This window comes from Podarcis vaucheri (genome assembly GCF_965113315.1).
Source record: "Podarcis vaucheri genome assembly, chromosome: 5".
Lineage (NCBI taxonomy): Eukaryota > Metazoa > Chordata > Lepidosauria > Squamata > Lacertidae > Podarcis > Podarcis vaucheri.
Genome location: NC_138763.1, coordinates 36,260,357 through 36,283,455, shown reverse-complemented (window position 1 = coordinate 36,283,455; position 23,099 = coordinate 36,260,357). Strand labels below are relative to the sequence as shown.

Genomic DNA, 23,099 nt, shown 5'->3' with positions numbered 1-23,099 from the left:
TTCATTTTGCCTCCACTTTAGACCATGGGTCATAAAGACGTATGCCTCTTAGACTACTCTCATTAAGAGTTAATTCGCACTCTTAGGTAGGAATCCTGGGAACTGGTATTGATTACTGAGAGTTCTTTGTTGCAATTTCCTGGTTTCAGCTAACATAGATGCTACTATACACAGCTATTTTAATCACAGTTCTTTTGGGAGAGGTCTGGTGTCTTAATTCTCAGCATATTGCCTCTAGTATGCTTTTGTCAATACAACTAATTTTCAAATGTGGATTTTATTGCATGGTATGCTAGTATGTCCTGTTGTTTTGTCTGTTTCTTTACTTCGTGGGGACATGTTTCTTGCTATATGTTTTTCTTTTTAAAATATCATTGATGTCTGATTTGTATTGTGCAATCTGTCATTGTTGGTTTGTTTGATTGTATTATAAAATCTCAATAAAGGAGCAAGGGACTTTAACCCCCCCCCCCCAAATCATGATAGTTAATTTGGTAAGCGTTTAAGGTTCTTGGGCCCAGGATACGATAAGGATCTCCTGTGCCCATATATCCCAGATAATATGGAAGAGGTGTTGTTGTTTTTTGACTCCATGGGGTCCCATTTTAAACATTTAGAACTGCATATTCTTCCACACTCTACTTTCTTTTATATCAATCCATATTGTCTATGATAATTGTAACACCAGAAATGAAATCAAAATCCTGCTAATGTTTCCAGCTGCTTACAGGGGTCTCCTAAATAACTTATAAATTTCTTTTATGAAGTTTTTGGCCTCTTGGTTTCTGAGTTTTCAAGTACGTTTTGCCATCTCGGCATAGTCCATCAGCTTGGTTTGCCATTCCTCTCTGGTAGGGACTTTGTCTTCTTTCCAGCTTTGGACTAGTAACATCCGGGCGGCTGTTGTTCCATACATGAAAAGTATTTTCTGCTCCTTTGGAATATTAGTACCTGTAATTCCTAATAAAAAGGCTTCTGGTTTCTAAACAAAGGTTATTTTAAACATCCCCCCCCATTTCATTATATATCATCTCCCAGAAAGCTTTTATTACCTTACAAGTCCACCACATATGATAGAAGGTACCTTCTTTTTCTTTACTTTTCCAGCAGATATTTGTACTTGTCCTATACATTTTTGTCAACTTAGTAGGAGTCATTTTCATATAGTTTTCTTTCAGTGTATAACATCCTGTAAATTTCACGTCTGTTTTCCATAACCTTTCTCAATCTGCCATCTGGATATTATGTCCCAAATATTTTGCCCAGTGTATCATTACCAACTTGACCTGTTCATCTTTTGTGTGCCATTCTAAGAGCAAACTATATTTTCAACAATAATTTAGCATTATTTTCTAACAAATCTTTTTGAAATCTTGATATCTCACGACTAAAACCTTTGTTCTTATCTGTCTTAAAAATCTCATTTAGTTGGTGAAACTGTAACCTATTAGTTGTCCCCTGTGTTAAAGAGGCCTCAACTAAAAGTCATACATTTAGTGTCTCCAGCCCTATGCTGTGGAACAGTGCTCCACAAGACATTCAGCAGGCACTCTCACTTTTGACTTTTAGCCATCTCTTGAAGACCTTTTTTTTCTGACAAGACTTTGCTGACCTTTTAAAATTTTATTTCTGATTAGCCAGTTACTTGTATTTTTATTTTTTAAATTGGTGTTTTATGTCTTAACATTGTACATGATGATGTCATAATATAACATGATATGGCGGTATAGATTGATTGATTGATTGATTGATTGATTGATTGATTGGGTGGGTGTTCAGTGTCTATTACTGGTCTTCAACTGGTGGGATGGGACCCACTAGTGGTAGGGAACCACTAGTGGATCACGGCCTGATGTAAGGTGGATCTCAGTGAACACTATATGGCTTGTGAAACATGGACCACTTATAAACGCCATCTCCAACTCTTCGAAAGATTCCATCAACGGTGTCTCCGAAAATTTTTACACATCACTTGGGAAGACAGGCGAATTAATACCAGTGTACTGGAAGAAGCAAAGATCACCAGTGTTGAAGCAATGATTCTTCAACATCAACTTCGTTGGACTGGTCATGTTGTGCAGATGCCTGATGATCGTCTTCCAAAGCAACTACTCTATTTCGAACTTAAAAATGGAAAGCGTAATGCTGGTGGTCAACAAAAGAGGTTTAAATACTGTCTCAAGGTAAAAACACCAACAATTGGGAAATACTTGCCTGCGAGCGCTCCAATTGGAGAACAGCCTTCACCAAAGGTGTCATGGGCTTTGAAGACACTTGAGCTCATGACACAAAGGAGAAATGTGCTAAGAGGAAGGCATGCTTGGCAAATCCACACCATGATCAACTCCTGCCCGGAAACCAATGTCCCCACTGTGGAAGGACATGTGGATCCAGAATTGGCCTCCACAGTCACTTACGGACACACTGTTAAAAATGTGCTATGGAAGACAGTCTTACTCGGCTATGAGTGATCACCAAAGAAGAAGAAGAAGAACAAGATATGGCAAGATATTGAGACATGGGTCCCCAAATGCATGCCTGGGTTAAAAGTGGGTCTTTGGGTTGGAAAAAGCTGAAGATACCTGGTCTACATTACTTTAAGCATGGGACAGATTCCATGTGTAGTGGTATTAACAGAAAGATCTTGTCTGTATTTGGAGTTCAGGCCCAGTGGGCAGTGCAGGTTTCCACAGTTCAAAGAAGGAAAACCACAAAGGTCCCCTGCTGAGGCTTCCATAGTTTTTGGTTGTGATTTGAGGATGGTGTTGCAATGAGCATCACTTACCTCAATATCTGTGGTTTGCCCATTTGTGCAGCACTTCCTTGTGCATGGAAGAAAAACGATCAAGGAAGCAAATTTTAAGTTACGGTAGTTTTTGCCAGTTGGTTCTGTGGGCTTTCTAGCAGGGTTCAAGATGCTCAGTTTCAAATTCCTTTTGTTTTGATGTTAACAGATCCTTAGGTAATGCCCAGGCATAGCAGGCCATGAACAAAAGAAAAGGGGTGGGGGGCATTGTTCTAGGTGCATTTTGTGACAGGGAATTTCATTAGCGCAAGCGGTTTCTGAGCTCTGGGCGAAGTACTGTGCCTAAGATTTCAGATTAAAACTGCAGAGTGGAAGGAAAGGAAGACCTTTTTCTGCCTCCCCTCTTCCAGCTACTGTCTGAATACTGGGTAAGAGACCCTCTTAAGAATATTAGGAGGGTGGGCAGGGGAAGGACCAGCCCATGTGAAAAATGAACATAATATTTTAGCTGCAGTTCATTCATTTTCAGCTTTGTACCATTGTTATAAAAAAAGTGCACCTAGACATTCTGTTGTTGCACCCATAACCTAGGTTTAAGGTCCATTTAGCTCCTAGCTTCCATATCTCAGTTCCTAACACTGGGGGGTGGGGAGCTGCCAGAAAGAAACTACAGCTGCTTTTGGCTTACGGCTCTTTTGGATTGGATGTGGCTGCACTAGTAATAGCTTAATGGTTTTCTGTTTAGCTATAATTAACCTGACAGCAGGGTTTGAATATTGCGTTCAGGAGAATTGTGCTGGCTTGGCGTTTATAGTACGGGAACAAACAATTAGTTCCCCATAAGTAAAATGTTAAGTCAAAATGTTTATTTATAAAGGTAAATAGGGTGGGCTGCTCTGTCTCCCCAAAAAGAGGGTGGGAGTGGAGGAAAAAAAAGAGAATAGAAAACTCCACACATGCCACCATTTAAGAGTGTCCACAATGTAGGTTAAAGTAGTATTTACTCACCACGTCATAGATTGTTCTTTGAAACTATCTGTTGTCATGTAGGAAGCACGGCAATGTATGTGCAATTCCATGCCTCTCTGATCTTAAGAGAAGTCTTCAGCCGGATTCTGACTTCCCTCACCCCACCCGAATCATTTTGGCAAAACAAAATCCTTTGCAGGCAGGATTGAAGCCACACCTACAGAAGAAGATCCTTTTTCACTGCTGGCTGTGATTCAGGCTGGTGAAGTGAAGGGATATTTGCAGGGAAGCCCCACTTACAGCTGCGTTAGGAAATGTCCAGTGGGAAATTCTGTAGCACAGCTGATGGCTGTAGGCTTCTTGTTGCTGCTGATTGGTGCTGACAGAATCACCGTGAGCACTTTGAGTGGGTTTCCACTGGCCCCGTTTGGCAGCAGGTGTGGGCAGGTGGGTATGGTTTGGGGAAATTAAGCCGGTGGACTGAACGTTCTAGAAGTTTTCGACCAGGAGGGTTGGGAGCGCACAGTGCAGCTCCTTGCTTCAGTGTGTATGAGGGCAACAAAGTCCTGAGGTGCTCCACTTATTGGTCCTGGATCTTCCAGTGTGATTGATGTTTCCCAGCAAGGACACAGACTGGAGTGGCTAAGTAAGGTGAGTATCAGAAGGAACCCTGAGGTTCAAGAAGTACCAGTGTTAATGAATACTAGAGAAAAAGCAACTTGGTAGCAATCTAATGGCTGTTTCAGCAACATCACTAGGAAAAGCATACAGTGGTACCTCGGTTTTTGAGCGTCTCTGTTGATGAACATTTCGGTTTACGAACGCTATAAAGCCGGGAGTAAATGCTTTGGTTTTCGAACACACCTCGGAAGTCGAACATGCCCTGTGGCTTCCACTGAGTGCAAGATCCTGAGACTTAGCTGTCGGCTGTTGAGTTTTCGGTTTCAGAACTGGGTCTTCCGGAACGGATTACGCTTGAAAACCGAGTTACCACTGTATATGGAAATGCTTTCTTGAATACTTTTATGTACCTTTTGGAAGTTATAAAAGAGAGTGTTGGGTTGGCTAGATTTCTTCTGCTAGAGTCCTAAAAACCCTGACTCCTGGCCCACTATTGTGGTGCATTAATTTCTCTCCAAACCAAGCTGCAAAGGTGTCTGTCTCTTCTTGATCCTTCTATATCACAAATGTCTTTTCATTTGAGGACTGTGGTGTGTGTGTGGGGGGGGGGTGAGTTAGAGAGCTCCATGCAGGAGATCCCCTTCATGTGATACTAATCCTTTTCTGTCTGGATTTCCCAGTCCGGCATGTGTTATGCCTCTACCCCCTTCATCACCAGGGAGTTAACAGCTTTAGGGCTCCAGCGCTATAGCAACATTCCAGTCAGTGAGCCGTCTGCCTGAATGACCTCAGCATGTGGAAGAATGGTTGTATTCTCAGTTATTATGTTGGGACTGCTTTGGAGGGATGTGTAGCGAGGAAGAGGGAATGGAGAAGAAGCTAGAAATAGATGCCCAGTGCCAGAATCCTCTCTCAAGTATAAACAGCTACCCTGTTTTTACAGCCACTTTGTAAGACACACACTCCAGCAAGGCTTGCCCTTTGGACTTGAGCAACTATGACTTAAGATTTAGGTGCTGTTCTTTTAGAAAGGCTTTAGTTTAGTATCTCAAGCTTTTCTAGACAATTGCTTTATTGTGTACTGTTGTTTCTCGGTTGTGACAGAAGATTGAAATTTATTGCCCACCCCCCAGGCCAAGCAAGTCTGTTGTGGGAAAATTAGATTTCAGTGACACTGGAAGATGCAGTATTATTATTTTTAATCAGTGGAAACATATTATTTCCCTCTTGCCCACTTCTAGTACTGTTTGGAGTGCTGTGCAGGATGTGGCATTGCAAATATTATGGGCATCTGTTGGTTCGTGTCAGTGATATCTCTGGCGATCTGTGACACACTTGGCATTTATCACACCATTGAGAGAAAATGGAAAAGGCCAATTGCACAGGCTCTGGAGAATCAGTGACTCACAAAAGCATAAAAATATCATTCTGGTGAAGTCTAGGCAGTTGCATTCTCAACTTAGCTTGGGAATCTAATCTGTACCAAAAACACTTTGCAGTGCAAGATGTATTATTACTGCACACCGATTGATATTTCCTTCTGGCCTCCACCCTCATTTCTTACAGAAATCCTATGTTGTATACCCAGTCTTTATAAAATATTATGCATCAAGCTTCTTGTTCATTAAATGAAGGTGGTCAAAGAAGGCATTCATCTAAATTCTCCTTGAGATGCTTAGAGTTACCCAAGTAGCTTTCTGGCATTTGGAAATTCCTGTACTTTTTCAAGCCACTGCCATGGAAGTGAGGCATAGTGGAGTCAATCTGTTCTGCTCTTCTATGTCAATCCAGCCTTCTCTGAGCTAGGGAGTGTGGGCAGGAGAAAGAGGAGCCTTCTCCATCTGTATCCTATTCTGGTTTACTCCATATCTGAGGTGTGTGGGAAGACGCACTGAATGAAACATACCATCATGATACTGGGTTAGGAAACATAACAGATTGATTGGGCGGTGGGTGGGCGAGCTATGGGATTCAGCACTTTTACTGCCTCACCCGAATCTCATGAAAAGGAGAAACCGAGCGGGGTGTCGATGATAAAATACAAAAGGCACCTCACCTGACTCAAACCCTCTGGATGACATGACTCAGCAGCTTAATGTCGATGACAAACAGCACTGGAGTCAGAAGGAAAATATGAGGGGACGCCGTAACATAGATGTCTTGATGTTGTGCTGTAATCTCCCAGCACCATATTTTGAAAGTTTTTTTTCCAGGTAGGCGCCCTTAGTCCTGCAGCTCATTCTCTCCAGAAAAAGGGCAGGACTCAAACCAATAGCTCTTCAAATTACAAGAAAGGAGACTAAACAGCAGGAAGAGCTTTCTGACAATAAGAGCTGTCTAACAGTTGAATGGTCTCCGTCTGGAGGTTGGGTGGCCATCTGTCATGGATGCTTCAGTTGAGATCCCTGCCTTGCAGGGGGTTGGAATAGATGACCTTGGGATCCCTTTCCAACCCAGTTTTATGATTCTTTGTGAGTGAATGTAGAAACTAGTCTATTGTACAAAGGTAAAATGTACACTTGTTGCTCTGCCCATTTTTGCCCCTGGTCCTGCCTACCACTGGGATGTAGAGCCTTGGAAGATCACCCAGGTGGAAATGTGATCCTCAGCCTGAAAAACCCTGCTCTAGGCCTATCCAGGTGTTATTTAAATGGGTACCTCATCACACCTGGGTTGGGTGAGAGTGCTAGCCCCATCCTTCCTTCTGTTGCCTTCCATAAGTCTACAGGTCCATATCGGATCCCCATATATTTTGGAAGTTAGAGAAGTTTTTAATGTCTGGTGTTTATTTATTTATTTATTTTATTTCAATGCAAAATTACAACAAAAATTAACAAACATTGAACCCAAAATAAAACAGTACAAACAAGAAAAAAACAAAACAAAAACAAAACACAAGAGAAAAAAAGAACACAAAGAACAAAACAAAACAAAAACACATATCTACAAATAAAACAATATCATCATTCTAATCTAGTCATTACATACATATACACATATTGACTTCCTTCCTTTGTTCTAAGACCTCGGAATTTTTACTCTTTCTAAGTTGTTGTGTCTGATATAGATTACCTCTATCTTTATACTTTTTACACCATTTTTCTCTTTTTTTTAACCCTGCAAAGCATCATTCATTAAATACCAATATGCTTTTATCACTTTATTATCATTATTATTATTATCATTCATTCTGTTGGGAGAGTGGCTGGGGAAACCCAGCCAGATGGGCGAGGTATAAATAAATTATTATTAACAATAATACTCTAAAGCAAAAACGGGCACCAAGAAGGCAGCAGATTTCACCCACTCAAGGAGAATAAGCAAGGTTGCTTATCCCTTGTCCCTTTTCTCAGCATCGTTCATTGGGCTCATCTAAATAGTTTCTGTGCCAAAACCAGGCCTGAAACCAGATTGAGATAGGTCTGGTAGGCTCATTCTAGTCCTAAAAAAAGAAATATGCAAAATGAGAGGTGACACATAAAGGGGGGGGGGATTCAAGGTCCATCTGGTCGTATTCTTTCCCCTTTCACAAGGCAATGTCATCTTCACTCAGCCACACATTTACACCTGCCAGTATGTCAGCCCACAGAATATCACAGTAACTAACACTGTTACTGTTGTGGAAGTTAGCTTATTTTATATTTATGCTGTAGCAGAGGAAGTATGAGGAGACAGCTCAGAGAACAAAGAAGGCTTAGATATAGTCCTCCTGAAACACTGGAGGTAATATTTTGCTTTCATTCTGCTATTGGTTGATGTGGGTAGTGGATATAAAATTTCCATCTGACTCTGCTTTTCTTGAAATTGTTGATGCTACAGATGCTGATCTCTGTATCAGCATCCCTTAGTAACTGTCACTTGGGTTTGTAAGGTGTCTTTCACTGCAAGGAGCGTTGAACCAGAGAAAAATAAAACTTGTTCCTCTTTTCGCATTTCTTAAAATGAACCACAAGAACTTCAACTCACTTACAATAAATAAACAACACTGAGACCTTGGGAAACTTATTTTGTAGGTAAATTGGAATATCGCACAAAAAGCAGCGCAGGACTTCTCTGCTGAAACAGAGATGTGTTGGGAATGGTGTGCGAGTCAGTGAGAGATTTCCAGCTGAATTGAAAGAACTAAATATTTATTATTCCTGGAGCAAAGAGAAGATCTGCATCCTGTCACAGTGCTCAACTTTTTGATGACCACTCAATATGCAGCAAGGGAGAGAAAAAAGTTGTTTCCCTAACTCAGTTGAAATTTAAAGTGCCAGTAGCTTGAAAACAGAACCCTCATCGCTGGGAGAGAGGTTTGTCTTAAATTCCTCACTTTCATCCTGCATTTGTGTATATAAGAGTATGCCTGTTGCAAGTTCAAGAAAACACAGGTAGTAAAAGGAGTGCAGCTCCAGCATTTGGTTGAGCACAAGTGCTCAGATTCCTTACTTGTGCCATTCCTTTCCAAGCATGGCAAAACTTGGCCCTCCAGCTGTTTTGGGACTACAGTTCCCATAATCCCTGACCACTGGTCCTGTTAGCTTGGGATGATGGGAATTGTAGTCCCAAAACTTTTGGAGGGCCAGGTTTGGCCATGCCTGCTTTAAACCAAGTTGCACTGAAAGCTGTTGAAGCATTTCTGTGGCTAATAAGGAAGGAGCAAAAATAGGCAGTTTCACTTCCTGCCTCTCTGTCACCCTAAAAATGGGTACAGGATGTCCGAAGGAAAAGGAAGGAACAAAGGCTTGATAAAATGCTACATTTTTAAAGGAACCCATGGAAGCAAAAAGCCCACCATGTCAGCCCGTCGTTTTGTCACTCTATACAACGGCAAGTGTCCAGAGGAGGGCAACCAAAATGGTCAAAGGCCTGGAAACGATGCCTTATGAGGAACGGCTAAGGGAGCTGGGCATGTTTAGCCTGGAGAAGAGGAGGTTAAGGGGTGATATGATAGCCATGTTCAAATATATAAAAGGATGTCATATAGAGGAGGGAGAAAGGTTGTTTTCTGCTGCTCCAGAGAAGCGGACACGGAGCAATGGATCCAAACTACAAGAAAGAAGATTCCACCTAAACATTAGGAAGAACTTCCTGACAGTAAGAGCTGTTCGACAGTGGATTTTGCTGCCAAGGAATGTGGTGGAGTCTCCTACTTTGGAGGTCTTTAAGCAGAGGCTTGACAACCATATGTCAGGAGTGCTCTGATGGTGTTTCCTGCTTGGCAGGGGGTTGGACTCGATGGCCCTTGTGGTCTCTTCCAACTCTATGATTCTATGATTCTAAGTGGATAGTTCCAAAATGGAATTGCCACCTCTTGGACCAATCGGGAAATATTCAGAATCTAAGGTATGAAAAGTGGGGGAAATAGAAATTCTTATTTCAGAGATGTTTATGCACTTCATTGAAGTTCTGCTTTTAAAGACAGGACAAGAAAAGAAATACTTCTTCTAAGAAATGTACAAAGAGGACTACTGTTAGCTTTCAATTTCATGTCAGTGTTTTTTCTGTGGATTGCAAAGCTGACTGCTAATTGTGCTGTTACCTTGCCATTGGAGAGTCTTATTCACTTCAGTGAATCTGTTCAGTTCCGTGAAGGAAGGCCGGACACGAAGAACGTTCAGCAGTTCTATTGAGCAGCATAACTGATTTTTATTTCATTTCTATCTGATTATGCAGGTGGTAATGGAACACAGTTTAAAAGGTCTGTCAGATTCTCTAAAAGAGCCAAGGGCAACAAAACAAATCTAGTTTCCTGCATGGAAAAAATACAAGAGTGTTTATTCTGACTTTACTTTGCTTCACAGTGAAAGTCAGCATTATGAAATCATGGGTGAAAGCCAGCAAACATTAGTCATCCTCTGAGTGGACCCATTGAAATCAACAAAAACTATTGGGTCTGCTCTGAATATGACTTAGTTGGATACCTTTCACAGCCGAAAAAAATAGAGCAACAGAAGAGCAATGCTGGATCAGACCAGAGTCTTTATCTAGTCCAGCATACATTTCCCACAGGGGCCAAGTAGAAGCCTACAGGATGTCTACAAACAGAACAAGAGCTCTCTCCGGCTGTTGTTTCCTGGGAAATGGTATTCATAGAGACAGTATATACACATCAGGACAAGTAACTGTTAATATTTGTCTAATCCCCTTTTAAAGCTGTTGTGAGTTGGTGCCATCACCACATCTTGTGGGATCAAGTTCCACTGCTTAGCTGGCTGCCATGTGAAGAAGGACTTCCTTCCGTCTGTCCTGTTTTAAAGTGTTTTCACATTGAAAACAACCATTTGGTATTTTTGGACCACCAGACTTCTTGCTTGATGGCAGTCGGCTTCAACATTTCTCATTTTGCCTGAGTTTTTGTATTTTTTAAAGTGAAATGCTGAAAAAAAAGAAGAAATAATTGTTACGGAAACTCCAGAATGTTATACAATGGTACATCGGGTTACATACACTTCAGGTTACATACGCTTCAGGTTACAGACTCTGCTAACCCAGAAATTATGCTTCAGGTTAAGAACTTTGCTTCAGGATGAGAACAGAAATTGTGCTCCGGTGGCATGGCAGCAGCAGGAGGCCCCATTAGCTAAAGTGGTGTTTCAGGTTAAGAACAGTTTCAGGTTAAGTACGGACCTCCAGAATGAATTAAGTACTTAACCCAAGGTACCACTGTATATACATCTGTAGACATTACATTCTCCACCCCCTAGGCTGTGTTGCAAAAAACATGGATTTGGGAAGGGAATTTTTCACATCTCAGAATGGACTTGCTCTTTAATAAGCAAACATGTATAGGTGTTGGTTCTGTATATTAAATATCTTTTAGAGAGAATTACATGCTTACATGGTGAAGGAAATTCTAGTTCCAGCAATAGCTTTTTAAAGTGAGGCAGAACCACATGAGCATGGAAAAACTCCAGAAAATGCCACATGACTGATAAGCAAAGTATACGGAATTCAAGCAGAGCACGTACTTGGGAGCCATAAGTGTGTGTGCTTGTTGCTGTTGGCTTGACCTTTTTCTAAGCTCTGTTGGTCATGCCTCCTGTTTTATTGCCAAAGGATCTTGTGTTACCTAGGAAATGGCCACTCCTGTGTGCAGCAGCATACTCTCCAATACAATTGCCCACATATCTCTTACTTCTCAGAACAGTAAAAATTGATGGCTGTTGAGACCTTTACAATGTTATTGTACCTTGTTTCCACAGCATTTCTTGTGAGGAGCAGTATTTTATGTTAATTAATAATTTTAAGAGGGCCAAAGGCATTGTAGTGTACATAGTAATTTATTGATTGATCTCAGTGCTGTCTCTGATTTTAAAGTTTTTGTTCAACACACACATGCCGCATCACCACATTCCACAAAACCTATCAACAGTGAAAATAATGAAATAACTAGCCACCAAGGAAAATGAAGCTCTGTTCTGTACCTTCTGTTTTGAGAATACAAACTACAGTGGTACCTCGGGTTACATACGCTTCAGGTTACAGACTCCATTAACCCAGAAATAGTACCTCGGGTTAAGAAATTTGCTTCAGGATGAGAACAGAAATCGTGTGACAGTGGTGCAGTGGCAGTAGGAGGCCCCATTAGCTAAAGTGGTGCTTCAGGTTAAGAACAGTTTCAGGTTAAGAACGGACCTCCAGAACGAATTAAGTACGTAACCAGAGGTACCACTGTATTGTCTGTAATGATATATAGCTAGTGGTTTGGGCCCAATGCCATTGCAACAAAAGCATTTAGTTCTACTAAGTCCTGACATTTAGGGATGCGGGTGGCGCTGTGGTCTAAACCACAGAGCCTAGGGCATGCTGATCAGAAGGTTGGTGGTTCGAATCCCCACGACGGGATGAGCTCCCGTTGTTCAGTCCCAGCTCCTGCCAACCTAGCAGTTTGAAAGCATGTCAAAGTGCAAGTAGATAAATAGGCACCGCTCCGGTGGGAAGATAAACGCCGTTTCCATGCACTGCTGTGGTTTTGCCAGAAGTGGCTTAGTCATGCTGGCCATATGACCCGGAAGCTGTCTGCGGACAAACGCCGGCACCCTTGGCCTATAGAGTGAGATAAGCACACAACCCCAGAGTCATCCATGACTGGACCTAATGGTCAGGGATACCTGTACCTTTAAGTCCTCACAGTGAAGTTGAGCGGAAAGAAGAAATGTCGGTTGAGCTATCCCAGTAGTGAGAATTTCCAGGGATGCAGTGCTTACCCAGATTTAGTTTATTTTAGAAGGAGGTTACTGGAGCTTTGGTGTTTTGTAATATTTGTGCTTGTTTACAGATATACTTGTTAAGCATAGGCAGAGGTGCACCCAAATCCCCCCTCCCCCCACCATAAGTCCACAACCAACAGCCTGAAGTGCTGCTAGCTTCCAAACCCCAAACTATCTCTCAGTACTTCTGCTTCCTTTAGTCACACTCAGACTTCAGCCTGTCCCCTTCTTTTCTCCACAGATACCTAGATTACATCATCCTTAGCTTGGCAGGGAGTAGGGTGTTTGTGTGTTTGTTTGTTTGTGCCCCAGTCAAAAGACCAAAGGAAGATGCCAGACAATTAGTTTCGATGCTCATCAGCTTTAATTCCCTGAACAAAAGGCAACTTTGTTATGGGATTATCAAGGAACTTTTGAGGGCATTCTGGCCTCATTAATGCTTTTCCACCCCAAACCATCACTCTTACACCATTCGCCCCTTTTTTTCAAGCAGGTGAGAAAGGAATGCTTATGTCACATGTGATTTCCCCTTGAAAAAAACTAACACCATACTACTACTTTTCATTTGCATACCATTTTGACTCAAAGCCTAGAACAGCGCATCTTGGTGCTTCCCCCACCCCTCCAGTAAATACTTGCACATTCATTTCTAGAGCAGGAGTGGGCTTTACTTTCTATGTCAAAGAGACTCCACGGCAGAGGAGAGCCAAACCTGCGCCCTCCCCTCCATGCTTCTGTTTGGGGGTAGGTCACAGCTGCTCTGCGTGCAAACCGAACAATAGGTTGTTGCTGGGGAAATCCCATTCATCCCCCAGCTAATACAGTCATTGCAAGTTGGAGTGCTGTGTTAAAACCTGGATGCATAAGTGCTGGCAAAATACTCAAAGGTACCGGCCTCTGAACTTTCTGTCACAGTTTCTCGTTTTCTTTGTGTGTCGGATCCACTTGTGGGGGTGAGGGATAGGGGAAATGAAAATCACTTTCCCCTTTCCCAAGGGCACCATTACAGCTGCACTGTGTGGAGTGCTCTGATGACTGTTTGGACCATTGTCCCTGCAGTGAGTCTTAGATCCTTCCTCTACGCATTGGACTATAGAGCTTGCTGGCTGTTCTCAGTGGAATGGCATGGCAGCCCTTCCTGAGTCCAGGGTCACCAACATAGCTCCCGCGGGCTCCCTGGCTGCCCACAAAGGCTTTCACTGGTTCCCCAGGGCAGGTGTCCCAGAGTCAAAAGTCTCTAGCCCTTCTAGAAGAACATAATGGGGCAAAATATGTAGATAGTACCTTACTGCTTTTTGTAGAATGAAAGTGTGTTGTGCTGTGACCAACTTTCCCTGGTACTGAGGAACACTCCCTGTTGCTGTTAGACACAAACAGCATGTGTATGTGTTTGTGTGTAAAAAATCATTATTGTCCTCCACAGTCAGGACTAGCAGGACACAGCTGACTTCTCTTAAGGTTTTCCAGAGAGGCTGTCTGTCTAGTTTTGGTTTTTACCATGCCCCATGCCCCCCCAGCAGCTATTTTGTAACTGCCACAACCCTCTCAACATTCAACATGTGCCTACTGGTCCGAAAAGGTTAGTGCCGCCCTGCCCAAAGTGCTTGGTTGATCGTTGTTTGCAAACCCCTTGAGATACAAATATCTGTCCTGACATTTATGGCTAGTTGATTCCCAGAGCTACATGGTGGTCTGCACTGGCAAAGCAAAGTGGTCTCTTCTGGCTGCCCATTTCTGCATTGTGCATGCAGGGGGCATATATACTGGGTACAGTAGCATCAATGTAACATTAATACTGTTGCCACACATTGGCTGATGAGGTCCATGCATGGCTGATGTGTATTACCATTAGTTAGCAACCTCAGGATTGCTGGGCAGTGGCAAAGTTTGCAGGGATGCTGCGGGCATTTCAGTTAGTGCAGCAATTGTGCTTTTTGCTCCGGGCTGAACATAGGAGTCTAACTATGTTATGGTAACCTTGGCGGAACCGTAGGGTTGACCTGCCAGTTTTTGTACAACAAAAAGAAAAAAGACATTTGTGATTTGATTTATTATGCTTCTAGGCCTCTTTCCATTCAGATGAACCCCAAAAAGGGCATACAAACAATGGCACAACAGTATACAGTGGTACTTCGGTTTAAGAACAGTCCGGTTTAAGAACAATTTGGTTTACAAACTCCCCAAAACTGTAAATAGTGTCCTGGTTTGAGAACTTTACCTCGGTCTAAGAACAGAATCTGAACGGTGGAAGGGCACCAGCGGTGGGAGGCCTCATTAGGGAAAGCGCGCCTCGGTTTAAGAACGGTTTTGGTTTAAGAATGGACTTCCAGAATGGATTAAGTTCATAAACCAAGGCACCACTGTTTTTATGTTTGTCTACATTAGCCCTGCCAAACATACCTATCAGTGGCAGTTAGGCTTTGGTTGAAAAACTGTCATTGTAGCATTCTAGACAATACTCCTTTTTATTGTTTATTTATGCATTTTCAAGTTACAATCAGTTAAATTTGTTCCAGTTACATACACCATCTCCTATCCCATCTCACCTAGACTTCCCAACCTATCTTTCCTTGACATCCTAGCCCAATCCCTTTGGTTTGCTGCAACTCCTAAAGTTGTCCACTCTTTCCCATCTCTATCTTTCACTCTTTGGTTTGTTTGCTGGTGTTCATGTGTTTAACCCTACTTGTAGGGTAGGGTTATACTACTACTTCTTAGATACTCTTCTAGTTGTTCCCCTTTTTTGTCAGGATTTTTCTCTCCTTCCACATTTTAGCGTTTTGTTGCTGCTGTTGCGTAAAGGAAAAGGTTTTTTTTTACTTTATCTGGAATTTCCTGTCCTATTGTAGCTAACAGGAATGCTACTGGCTTCTTTGGAAAGGAATATTGAAGCATCTTCTTTAGTTCTTCATAAATCATTCCCCAGAATTATTATTTTTTTGGGGGGGGGGGGCGAGTTCGCATTGCTGCCACATATGGATTAACAAACCCTCCTTATCTAAACATTTCCAACATACTGGATCCTTCTAGACAGTACTCCTATAGCTGTAAGTCCTGACATTCTCATTGGCTATTAAACCAGGATATCACTGCAAACTGCTGCATTATCCATGGGAAGAAACCTCTTGAAATTTTAGAGAAGAAGCTGTGGAGGGTAGCTACTGATGGGGGCAGCTGTGTAGTACTAGCATCTAAAATAAACAGCAATGCAGCCTCTGCAACCGCTGCAGAGCTCACAGTCCTTGTACCTATTCAATGGATGGAAGGATAACCTTTAGGTGAGGTGCTAAATTTCCCAAATACTGAAGCCATTGTGGGGATGAGGAGAGAACCGTAATTTTGGGGGAAAGCCAAAATATTTGCAATCACAACTTTCTCGCTTTCTTATCAAACCTAAACTTTATGCTTTAACAACATAAAATGTGTCATAACTTAGCACAATTCATGTGCTAATGCAATGTTTATACATAGCAATCATATGCATGTAAGGCTGACTGTTTAGTGGTGCTTCCCCACCCCACCCCTCCAGCTAAGTGCGCATAGGAGTGCTGCCTGAAAAACTATAAATGCCTCTGTATAATCCTATACATTGCAAGCCCAGGTGAGTTCAGTGGAAATGGCTTTCAGATAAGTGTGAATAGTCTGTGCAAGGAAAAGGAAACCAGACACAGGACATTTGCTTCTAGTATCTCCATACTAGATCAGAATATACCAGAAAAATATATGGAACAATTCACAGGAAAAGGGACTCTGTGCACTCCTCTCATGCAAATGGCAGCAACCTCTAGTTGCAGAAATGCATTTTGCATTTGAATGATGAACATGTCTACAATATACACAGGAATTTCCCTTTCCTAATGTGGTAGAAGGGGACGTGGGTGGCATTGTGGGTTAAACCACAGAGCCTAGGACTTGCCGATCAGAAGGTTAGCAGTTCGAATCCCCGCGACGGGGTGAGCTCCCATTGCTTGGTCCCTGCTCCTGCCAACCTAGCAGTTTGAAAGCACATCAAAGTGCAAGTAGATAAATAGGGACCGCTCTAGAGGGAAGGTAAACAGCATTTCTGTGCGCTGCTCTGGTTCGCCAGAAACGGCTTCGTCATGCTGGCCACAGGACCCGGAAGCTGTACACCGGCTCCCTCGGCCAATAAAGTGAGATGAGCATCGCAAACCTAGAGTCGGCCATGACTGGACCTAATGATCAGGGGTCCCTTTACCTTTTAATGTGGTAGAACTCAGGGGGAGCTAATTTGATGCAGAGCTAGCTGGATTGACCATTAGCAGGGGACACAGGCCAGTGATGGGCTGATCCTGCGTTGCAGGGGGTTGGACTAGATGACCCCTGGGGTCCCTTCCAACTCTACAATTCTATGCTAAGACTGCCAGGCAAAGGGAAGTGGGGCCCCTTCTTTGCTGGGTGCTAGTGGGTGGAGGCAGAGACAAGGTTTAGGGTCTCAACTTTGAATGATGTAGGTGGCGGAGATGTCCTTGGAGTGGGTTATCAGCAAGAAGGAAGGGCAGAACTGCATGTGAGCTGGGAATGACAGCCCAAAAGTCATGTTGCAAAAAAAATATGGTGGGCCACCCTAGCAAGTGAATATGAACTTGTGAGTCCCCATATCAAAACAAAACCTGGGAACTGCCGCTGTAGACCATACTGATCTAGATGGCTCAGTGGTCTACATCAGTTTAAGGCAGCTTCCTGCAGAGTTGGATTGCAGACATTTGAAAACAGCGAGATTGATGACGCTGATTCTACAGGGCCCATGTGGTTTTTCTTATCATTTGCTTAGGCTGGTTGCTGCTTCTTTGCTTTTCACTTGAGAGGTTTCTTGTTGCTTCTGTTCTGCTGAGCAGCTGCCTTTCAGCTGTGGCATTTTGTCACCTCTCAGATGGCACCTGTTCTATCCCCACCCATCCCTTTTCTGAGTTTTATGCAAAGCTCATGGAGCGTATTCTCCTCCTAAGAGTAAAATAGATAAACCACCACCATCAGCCAGATGAATCACAGAACAAGCCTGCAATTTAAATTTAGAGACACAAACTAAGAAACCCAACTTTTTTCCTCTTCTCAGTTCACATTTAGTTATATATAGTTATTAAAGGTAAAGGTACCCCTGCCTGTACGGGCCAGTCGTGTCCGACTTTAGGGTTGTGCGCCCAACTCACTTAAGAGGCCGGTGGCCAGCGCTGTCCGGAGACACTTGCGGGTCACGTGGCCAGTGTGACAAAGCTGCTCTGGCGAGCCAGTACCAGCGCAGCACACGGAAACGTCGTTTATATATTTAGTTATTCTGCAGCTGTTTGTTTCCATGCAAGTTGAATTCAGAAAAAGCCCCGACAAGCAACTATTCCTTTAGCCTCAGTTCCCCAGTTGTAAAATGGCAGAAAGGTAGTTGCTTGTTATTAAGCTGATGCTACCTAGTGAGAGCTGAGACAAAAAAAGAGGAAGATGAAAAATATAAATTTAGAATAGGGCTCGAAGATTTTGCAGTCTGTAATTTTGGAAACACAGGGCTGCACTGTATATACCATACCCCTTTAAACAGTCTTAGGTAAAGGGACCCCTGACCATTAGGTCCAGTCGTGTCTGACTCTGGGGTTGCGGCGCTCATCTTGTTTTATTGGCCGAGGGAGCCGGCGTACAGCTTCCGGGTCATGTGGCCAGCATGCCTAAGCCGCTTCTGGCGAAACCAGAGCAGCGCACGGAAACACCGTTTACCTGGGACCAAGCAACGGGAGCTCACCCCGTCATGGGGATTTGAACCACCGACCATCTGATCGGCAAGTCCTAGGCTCAGTGGTTTAGACCACAGTGCCACCCGTGTCCCTTTAAACAGTCTTGGCTTCCCTCAAATAATCTTGGGAACTGTAAAGGGTGCTGAGAGTAAGGAGGAACCGCCCCCCCCATTCCCTTCACACAGCTATCATTACAGAGTTCCCCAGGAAGAAGGATTGCTTGTTAAACCACTTTGGGAATTGTAGCTCTGCGATGGGGCCTTCATTACCTGTACCAGTGTGATTTATTTCTGAGGTATATATACATAGTAAGATTCATGACAATAGCCCAGTTACTTTTGGGGTCCAGGATAATAGAATGTAATTCTTCAAGATGTGGCAGTGAGCAATAATATCAGCAATAGAAGTTTGGCAGTAGTTTTAGGTAAAACGAACAGAACTGCTGGAGCAGGCCAGTTGCTTTTTTAGTGATGCCTTCTGTGAGACCTGAGGATAAAGGAAAACAAGTCCAAAAAATGATTTTGACTGTGTGGCAGATTCCCAATTTCCAGTAGCAAGCCTGTTCTGACACTGCAGTGCCAGTTTGACTTGGTGGGTAGTATGCTGCACTCTTCCTGTATTTCTGTTGAATTTTATGTCTTAATGTATTATATATTCAGATGTTAGCTGTCCTGAGACCAGTTCTGGCCGGGGAGGGCGGGATATAAATAACATTATTATTATTATTATTATTATTATTATTATTCTATTCCTGCAAAGATCTGAATATACCTTCCGAGTAGCATAGGAAGCTTCCTTAAGCTGATTTAGACCATTGGTCCATATATGCCAATACTGTTGACACGGACTGGCAGCAGCTCTCTATAAAGTTTCAGGCAGGAGTTTCTTCCAGTCTAGTACATTACACATGTATTGCTATTTTTTTCCTCCACTTCCTGAAGATTATAATCCCAAAGATGCTTATGAAATCTAAATTATTTAACCACATTATTAAGTATCATTCCATACCTATGAATCACAGCCTTTTCAACACTTTGCAGTGAAGTCAGATAACATCAGACCCATAGGCATAGCTTTCAACCTTTCCTTTTTTTGCGGGAAATTCCTTTATTCCAGTGCCGTTTCCCGCTGCTATCCCGGATTGTTAGATATCCCGTAGACTGTCCCCGGGACAGGTGAGGCTGCTGATCCCTTATTTTTGAATCTGAAAGTTGACAGCTATGCCCATAGGTACAGAACATGCTGCCAAGGGCTATCCCTTGCATATGTTGGCCAAGAAGGGATTGTTAGTGACCTCGTGGTATTTTCCATATACCTATGGCTCAAGGGAAGTCTTCTTCAGGAGAGATTGCCCCAAAATATTGTGTGGTTACATAATATTTCTCTTCCTACAGAGCTTTCTGTCTCAGGATCACAGCCTTGTCCTATAAGAATATATATATATATATATATATATGCAGGTTTTGGTGTCTTCGGGTGTCTTCCCGTGTAAGAGTCGGGGTGTCTGTGCGACGTTTCGACGAGGTCTCACTCGTCATCTTCAGGCTGGTGCTTTCGGCTTCTTATTACTGGAACAGAGCTCTGAAGATGACGAGTGAGACCTCGTCGAAACGTCGCACAGACACCCCGACTCTTACACGGGAAGACACCCGAAGACACCAAAACCTGCATTCCTGTACCCGTGAAAATCTACGAAAGCATATGCTTTCGTAGATTTTCACGGGTACAGGAATGCAGGTTTTGGTGTCTTCGGGTGTCTTCCCGTGTAAGAGTCGGGGTGTCTGTGCGACGTTTCGACGAGGTCTCACTCGTCATCTTCAGGCTGGTGCTTTCGGCTTCTTGTTACTGGAACAGAGCAGAGTTTGGTGTTTGAGTTCCTATAAATACTGTTGAGGGGTGTGGTGTATATATATATATATATATATATATATATATATATATATATATATATAATGCTTAAATAATTTCATTCCTGTAACAATAAGTTCTGTAACTATTATCTTTCAGATTTGTAAGGGAAACTCTTTCTCCTTACAATCTACCTTTCTTTCTTCAAGTAAAAAGGGTGGGGATTATACATGAAGATCTTAAATGAAATCCATGACTTGGAGCGATTGTTCAATTATTATTTTTAATTGCATCCCCTGCCAGAAGTGAGTGAGATTATCTCGGAGCACTGATGAGATCTGTAAAGGTTATTTTAATTGCAGAGAATCTGTGTCGGAGACACTTGAGCATTCCAAAATGTTACACTTAGAAGCAAATTACGAACCCACTATTAATTACAGCCCAGTGCAAAATGACAGCTGAATAGGAATGGAAGGAAGATGATCGGTGAACTTGAGCAGGTTTGGGGAAACATCTGTGGAAATAGTGGACTGATGGGAAGAATGCTGTTTCCTAGACCGGAATGTTGGTTACATTAAGGTTACTGCCCCTCAAAGAAGGATACTGTTGAGCTGAAAAAGCAGTAGAAAGGGGGCAACCAACGGGCCAAAGAGCTGGAGAAACTCTCTTGCAATGAAAGATCACAATGTTTGTGGCTTTTTAGTTTAGGAAATATTTAGAATGGGAAATAGTCTTCATTAAGAATATGCTCATTGTGCTTTGCAGGTAGAATCCAGGCATATTTACTCAGAAATAAGCAGCTCTCAGAGGTTGGGTGGCCATCTGTCACGGATGCTTCAGCTGAGATTCCTGCCTTGCAGGGGGTTGGACTAGATGACCCTGGGGTCCCTTTCCAACACAATTCTATGATTCTTTGTGAGTGTGTGTAGAAACTAGTCTATTGTACAAAGGTAAAATGTACACTTGTTGCTTTGCATATTTTTGCCTCTGGTCCTGCCTACCAGTGGTGAGAGCCAGTGTGGTGTAGTGGTTAAGAGCGGTGGACTCGTAATCTGGGGAGCCGGGTTCGCTTCCCTGCTCCTCCACATGCAGCTGCTGGATGACCTTGGGCCAGCCACACTTCTGTGAAGTCTCTCAGCCCCACTCACCTCACAGAGTGTTTGTTGTGGGGGAGGAAGGGAAAGGAGATTGTGAGCTGCTTTGAGACTCCTTGGGTAGTGATAAAGCGGGATATCAAATCCAAACTCTTCTTCTTCTTCTACCACTGGGATGTAGACCCTTGGAAGATCACCCAGGTGGAAATGTGACCCTCAGCCTGAAAAACCCTGCTCTAGGCCCATTCAGGCGTTATTTAAATAGGTACCTCATCACACCTGGGTTGGGTGAGAGTGCTAGCCCCATTCTTCCTACTGTTGCCTTCCAAGAGTCTACAGGTCCATATTGGATCCCTATATATTTTGGAACGCTAAAGCAAAACGGACACCAAGGAGGCAGCGGAGTCAACTCACTTGTCCCTGCAAGAGCATCCCCAAATGTGATATTTTCCCCATTTAATGAATGCCCAGATAGGGTGCCCCTCAAACCACCTTCACCTGCCAATCCATTTATTCATTATTACACACTGTTTGATTGTTTTAAAAACCCAAATGTAGTTTATAGAAGATCAAATAGTAAAATCAAGAAAAATGTACAGCCCTACTTCAAACACCCAAAGTTAAAATTACCTCAACTCACTAAGCACCTGGGTAGGCTTGTCTAAACAGGAATGTTTTGGGCACCAAAAAGGGCATAGTGAGCAGATGTCTGCTTGATCTCAATAGGCAGTGAGTTCCAAAGTGCACTAACCGACCAAATTCTTACAAATGTGAAATGGGCATTATGTGGCACCCAGCTGGTCAAAGCAGTTGAATGAGCATGTGTAGGATAAGGTGATTTTGTGGGGATACTGTTCCCCAGTGTTAAGGGCTAAAGATATCAATAAAAAGTATATCTTACTTCCCCCAGCTTTGCTGCCATTGAGGAAATGTAGTTCCTTCCTTCTTATGACTTCACACTGTCAAGTTCTGGTGTTCCGATTCCCTTCAGCTGTGTCTCAACAACCTGAAAAGTGGCTCCAGATGCCAGATTAGGCTTGTTCTTCTTTTCTGAGTTGTCTCAATTCCAAAAAGCAGTACATCAAAATAGAATATAGGTTGGGCGTGGGCTCTTTATACCTGCAGGAGATGAGCAGCGGGAGGTTTCTGGTTTCGTTGAGAAGTTGGAAGACAAAACGACAGATGAGGCTCCACACAGTTTCTCCACATGAGAAGTAGTCTAATGTTCTTGGAAGGGCATTTGAATGTATAGTTGGAAGGGAGCTTTTAGTGATTTGATTTGAATGAAATTGGATCCATTGATTTGTTTCGGGATAAGCTACTTTACGTAGTGGCGACCGGCAGTTGTTTGCATTTGTTTCTTTCAGGCCTCTCGGAAGGCTGTTAGCATGCTTTCCTTCATGCTTAAAAGGCTTGGCTCAGGCATCAGAAGTCTGTGTCTTTCAGTTTCATCTCTGTATACTAAAAGCATGACGACTCCTGTGCTGTTGGTATTTTCCCCTCTAATAAACTGTTTTTCATTTCACAGGTGGCCTTCAGCCTTCGTTAGAGATCTCACTGCTTTGAGTGGCTGGGTTTCTAGGCCAGCAAGAGCATTATGAGCAGCCCTGAAATCTTCTAACACCCTGCCGTGTCTGTTGCAACTTCAGTTTTCATCGACATCAGGTAACCAATCTGTCGTCAGATTAGCAAATGAAATTTAGGGACGCAGTAGCTGAAATAAGATTTCATTGGCTTGATTAGACGGATTGTCCCTAGTAATCACGCTTTCACAACTGTAAGGCTGTAGGATAGAGTGTTAAATCCTGAACCCATTTGTTTTATTGAATGCAGGGTGCTAGGCTCATGCTATTATCAGGTTGCTTTTGAGCATCTTTCTTGTTCGTCT

The 23,099-nt window shown here is 42.9% G+C and overlaps 1 protein-coding gene and 1 long non-coding RNA gene across 7 annotated transcripts in view; both read left to right on the top strand.

Moving 5' to 3' along the window:
• Positions 1 to 23,099, top strand: part of LOC309532073 — a 346,799-nt gene that overhangs the window by 45,190 nt on the left and 278,510 nt on the right. The gene's annotated exons all lie outside the window — the stretch shown is intronic.
• ST6GAL1 (ST6 beta-galactoside alpha-2,6-sialyltransferase 1) overlaps positions 1 to 23,099 on the top strand; it is a 106,113-nt gene that overhangs the window by 55,439 nt on the left and 27,575 nt on the right. For 4 of the 6 annotated variants that reach the window (XM_082221875.1, XM_082221874.1, XM_082221871.1 and 1 more), the window contains exon 2: positions 22,740 to 22,876. The gene's annotated coding sequence lies outside the window, so the exon portion shown is untranslated. Of the gene's footprint in view, positions 1 to 3,978; positions 4,367 to 22,208; positions 22,426 to 22,739; positions 22,877 to 23,099 lie in introns of those variants that run through there. The other 2 variants (XM_082221870.1, XM_082221872.1) reach the window with 2 other exon arrangements.